This window comes from Gopherus flavomarginatus, chromosome 2, assembly GCF_025201925.1.
Source record: "Gopherus flavomarginatus isolate rGopFla2 chromosome 2, rGopFla2.mat.asm, whole genome shotgun sequence".
Lineage (NCBI taxonomy): Eukaryota > Metazoa > Chordata > Testudines > Testudinidae > Gopherus > Gopherus flavomarginatus.
Genome location: NC_066618.1, coordinates 133,050,622 through 133,056,202, shown reverse-complemented (window position 1 = coordinate 133,056,202; position 5,581 = coordinate 133,050,622). Strand labels below are relative to the sequence as shown.

Here is a 5,581-nt window from a genome sequence, read left to right as displayed (position 1 = left end):
GTGGCCTCTGTCCATCATAGCCTTGGAGATTTTTTTCAAATGTTTTGGCATTTCGTCTTTTGGAACGGAGTTCTGATAGAACCGATTCATCTCCCCATACAGAGATCAGCTTCAGTATCTCCCGTACGGTCCATGCTGGAGCTCTTTTTTGATTCTAGGACTGTATGGTCACCTGTACTGATCAGCACTCCACGCTGGGCAAACAGGAAATGAAATTCAAAATTCAAAAAGTTCGCAGGGCTTTTTCTGTATACCTGGCCAGTGCATCCAAGTTCAGATTGCTGTCCAGAGGGGTCACAATGGTGCACTGTGGGATAGTGCCTGGAGACCAATACCATCAAATTGCAGCCACATTAACCCTAATCCGACATAGCTATACCGATTTCAGCACTACTCATCATCAGGGAAGAGTACAGATACCGGTATTAAGAGCCAGTTATACTGATATAAAGGGCTTCGTTGTGTGGACGGGTGCAGGGTTAATGCGATTTAATGCTGCTAAATTGGATATAAATTCGTAGTGTTGACCACGCCAGAGATAGCAGCAGGTTTCCCCTATTGTGAGTGAGTATTTTGTTGCAAAACAAAAGCATCTCCTCTTTGTCACAGTGTGTTAAATTGTCTCCTCGCACACAAAGAGGAGACACTTAGATCTCAAACATTAGATAAGATGCTTCAGTCTCAGCTACGTCGTTGCTGCTTTTAACAATTTCAAAATAAAAACATACAAATCAAATAGACTATTTCCGCTATTCTATTATGTGTTAATCTGCTCTGAGTAAATGTGATAGGACACCTTATATTATGCACTATTCCTAGTGACACTCTCCAATGGATCCCCATCCTCCACCCACCGTGAGGTAGGTAGAAGCAGATCATTACTATCCCTACTTGAAAGATGGAGAAGCTCAGGCTGAGTAAGAAAATTGACTTGTCTCAGGTCACACAGCCAGTCAGGCTGGGCTGGGGCGGCAGGAGGTGCGGGTTGTGGGGGTAGAGCCCAGGGCTGAGGCGGCAGGAGTGTGTGTGGGTGGGGGAGCACTGGAGGGGGGGAGAAGAGAGCCCAGAGCTGGGTCAGCACGAGGTGTGGGGGGGGGGGAGAGCCCAGGGCTGGGACAGCAGGGGGATGCGGTTGGGGGGAGGCCCAGAGCTGGAGTGTCAGGGGGTTCAGGTGGGGAGGAAAGCCCAGAGCTTGGGCATCAGGGGAGTGGGGGGGGAAGGGATGGGGTGGGGGCAGCCAAAATTTTTTTTTGCTTTGGGCAGCAGAAGACCTAGAACCAGCCCTGCCTCCATGCACCATGAGGTAGGTAGGAGCGGATCATTATTATCCCTACTTGAAAGACGGAGAAACTCAGGCTGAGAAAGGAGAATTGACTTGTCTTAGGTCACACAGGCAGTCGGTGGCAGAGTTGGGAATAGGACTGAAGAGCCCTAATTTTCAAAATAATCATCGGATCTTGAATTTCAGACATTGAATGACCTGAATAAAGTGGTCTCTGATGAGCTCCAGAACAACAATAGTGACAGTAATTATTCAGCAAGTATTTAAGGAGAACTGCAATGTTAGAGAGAATCATGAACTGCTCAGAGACCATTAATGCAGAGAAGCAGCAAAATTCAAAAAACATAGAACTGGTTCTGACTTATTTCCTTGGTCTTAAAAGAGAACAACAAGGACCTGAGTCTCCTCCCTGTCAATAACCCCCTGCTCAGCCAATCAGGGTAGAGACTGAGGACGGGAGGCTGAAGATGAACCCAGAGAGCCCGAAGGATGGCCCAGGTCACTGGTGGGGATCACTTCCCAAGCACTATTTCAGCCCCACATTTTTCGGTGAACCTCGCACAGTGGGAGCTGCAGAGCACTGCCCCGCAACACACACACACACACAAGCATACCTCCTGGTGTTGGGAGGGGAATAGGAAAAAGAAGAAAAGAAGCAAGAGAAGAAGAGAAATGAGGGAGGGAGGGTGGATGGAGGAAAAGGTGAAACAAAAAGGACAAACCCTTATGTCCCCACTGATTCTAAGGGACAAAATCCCAACTGTGGAATAAAATTCTGCCTCCTTAAGCTCGTGTTTTCCATGCCTAGAATTCAACTCTCACCAGATGGATCAGACTGAACAGGTTTCAAACCTCCAGGAGGCTCTTACCTTCTAAACAGGGATGGCTGTTTTCTAGTAAAATCACTACAAGAGAAGGAGAAAACCCGAAAGAGGTTCCTCCTGGCGCTCATGTCCGTGACCCCGAATACTCTCTCAGTCCTCAAAGAGAGACCTGGAGAAGGAGACTTGCTGAAGCAAAGCCACAGGGTTCTCTGAGGTTTCCCTGGCCCCTCGCCACTCTCCTGCCTGGATGATGTCAGAATCTCTCTGTGAGGTCACCACCTCCCCACCAATAGTCTTTGACCAATAATGTGAGGTCCTGTAAAAGGCCTTTGTGATGTCACTGCTACATCCCTCCCTTGCTGTGCCAATGTCCTGCCCCTGGCCAGGCACTTTGAAGGTTTGAGCTACTCCCTGTGAATCACCACACTCAAGGAGCGTTCGTTCTAGGAAGCAAGTTGGCTAGACAGTAAAACATCAGACTCTGCTCCCAATGCTACACTCAGTTTTTCAGAAATTAGTCGATTTTATGTCCAGAAGGGACCATCAGAACATTTAATCATATAATCTTAGAATATCAGGGTTGGAAGGGACCTCAGGAGGTATCTAGTCCAATCCACTGCTCAAGGCAGGACCAATCCCCAACTAAATCGTACCAGCCAGGGCTCTGTCAAGCCTGACCTTAAAAACCTCTAAGGAAGAAGATTCCATCACCTCCCTAGGTAAACCATTCCAGTGCTTCACCACCCTCCTTGTGAAAAAGTTTTTTCCTAATATTCCACCTAAACCTTCCTCGTTGCAACTTGAGACCATTACTCCTTGTTCTGTCATCAGGTACCATAGAGAACAGTCTAGATCCATCCTCTTTGGAACCCCCTTTCAGGTACTTGAAAGCAGTTATCAAATCCCCCCTCAGTCTTCTCTTCTGCAGACTAAACAAGCCCAGTTCCCTCAGCCTCTCCTCATAAGTCATGTGCTCCAGACCTCTAATCATTTTTGTTGCCCTCTGCTGGAATCTTTCCAAGGTTTCCACATCCTTCGTGTAGTGTTGGGCCCAAAACTGGACACAGTACTCCAGACGGGGCTTCACCAATGTCGAATAGAGGGGAATGATCACATCCATCGATCTGCTGGCAATGCCTCTACTTATACAACCCAAAATGCCGTTAGCCTTCTTGGCAACAAGGGCACACTGTTGACTCATAGCCAGCTTCTCGTCTACTGTAATCTCTAGGTCCTTTTCTGCAGAACCGCTTGCTAACCATACGGTCCCTAGTCTGTAACAGCGAATGGGATTCTTCTGTCCTAAGTGCAGGATTCTGCACTTGTCCTCGTTGAACCTCATCAGGTTTCTTTTGCCCCAGTCCTCTGATTTGTCTAGGTCCCTCTGTATCTTAACCCTACCTTCCAGCATATCTACTACTCCTCCCAGTTTAGTGTCATCTGCAAATTGATGAGGGTGCAGTCCACGCCATTCTCCAAATCATTAATGAAGATATTGAACAAAACTGGCCCCAGAACCAACCCTTGGGGCACTCCACTTGAAACTGGCTGCCAGCTAGACATGGAGCCTTTGATCACAGCCCATTGAGTCTGACGATCTAGCCAGCTTTCTAACCATCTTACAATCCATTCATCCAGCCCATACTTTAACTTGCTGACAAGAATACTGTGGGAGACCACATCATAAGCTTTGCTAAAGTCAAGGAATAACACATCCACTACTTTCCCCTCATCCACAGACCCAGTTATCTCCTCATAGAAGGCAATTAGGTTAGTCAGGTATGACTTGCCCTTGGTGAATCCATGCTGACTGTTCCTGATCACTTTCCTCTCCTCTAAGTGCTTCAGAAGTGATTCCTTGAGGATCTGCTCCATGATTTTTCCAGGGATTGAGGTGAGACTGACTGGTCTGTAGTTCCCCAAATCCTCCTTCTTCCCTTTTTTAAAGATGGGCCTTTTTCCAGTCATCTGGGACCACTCCCGATCGCCATGAGTTTTCATAGATAATGGGTAATGGCTCTGCAATCACATCCGCCAACTCCTTTAGCACCCTCAGATGCAGGGCGTCCAGCCCCATGGACGTGTGCTGGTCTCCAGTTTTTCTAAATAGTCTCGAACCACTTCTTTCTCCAGAGAGGGCTGGTCACCTTCTCCCCACACTGTGCTGCCCAGTGCAGCAGTCTGGGAGCTGACCTTGTTTGTGAAGACAGAGACAAAAAAAGCATTGAGTACATTAGCTTTTTCCACATCCTCTGTCCACTAAGTTACCTCCCTCATTCAGTAAGGGGCCCACACTTTCCTTGACTTTCTTCATGTTACTAACATACCTGAAGAAACTCTTCTTCTTGCTCTTAACATCTCTTGCTACCTGCAACTCCGAGTGTGATTTGGCCTTCCTGACTTCACTCCTGCATGCCTGAGCAATATTTTTATACTCCTCTCCGGTCATTTGTCCAATCTTCCACTTTTTGTAAGCTTCTCTTTTGCGTTTAAGATCAGCAAGGATTTCACTGTTAAGCCAAGCTGGCCGCGTGCCATATTTACTATTTTTTCTACACATCAGGATGGTTTTTTCCTGCAACCTCAATAAGGATTCTTTAATCCTTTAGAGGATTTCAACTGATTTCAGTGGAGGCACATGTTTGCTAGGTTTGTATGCATTTGCACAGGAAGATATTGAGTGTTTGCATTCATTTCAGGGATCCCTACTCAGTGGAACTCGTGAACATAACAGAAATGCAATTACTTTTGCTGAAGGAAGAGGTGTGTAAGGGGGCATTTGGATCTGAACCAAGGACTACTTGATTTGCAGTCAAACACTCTACCACTGAGCTATACCCCCATGACTGCTATGAAAGTAAGTCAGTGATCTTAAAGAGTTTGAAGGACAGGCCCTGCCTCAGAGATCTCCTGTTCTCTTCCCAGACCACAGTGCTTTTAAAAATGGGGTTTCATTAAACTTATAGATGCATGGAGACACCACAGCTTGCACACCCACCCACATAGATTCCCCCAGTGACGTAGCTACCACCTCTCTGGGAGATGGATTAACTACACGGGCGGGACAGCTCTCTCCCCTCTGCTTAGAGCATCTTCATTACTTATGAATAGGTAGGAAAGAACCTCCTGAATGGACAGTAACCAATTGATCAAATATTGCTTGGTCTGCATTCAATATGGGTAACTGGTCATACTGGGCTGGATTAGAAGGAGTATTGGCAACAGATGGAAGGAAGTGACTATTCCCCTCTATTCGGCATTGGTGAGGCCACATCTGGAGCATTGCGTCCAGTTTTCGCCCTCCCACTAGAGAAACAAGTTAGAGAGAGTCTAGGGGAGGGCAACAAAAATGATTATGGGGCAGGGGACTTACAAGGAGAGGCTGAGGACAGGGCCACCCAGAGGGGGGGCAAGTGGGGCAATTTGCCCCAGGCCCTGCAGGGCCCCCATGAGAATACAGTATTCTAGAGTATTG

General features: G+C 47.2%; 1 non-coding gene across 1 annotated transcript; it reads right to left on the bottom strand.

Moving 5' to 3' along the window:
* Positions 1-4,876: 4,876 nt before the first annotated feature.
* TRNAC-GCA (transfer RNA cysteine (anticodon GCA)) lies at positions 4,877-4,948 on the bottom strand. Its single transcript has one exon. It is a non-coding gene; the product is annotated as a tRNA-Cys (tRNA).
* Between the last annotated feature and the right edge of the window lie 633 nt (positions 4,949-5,581).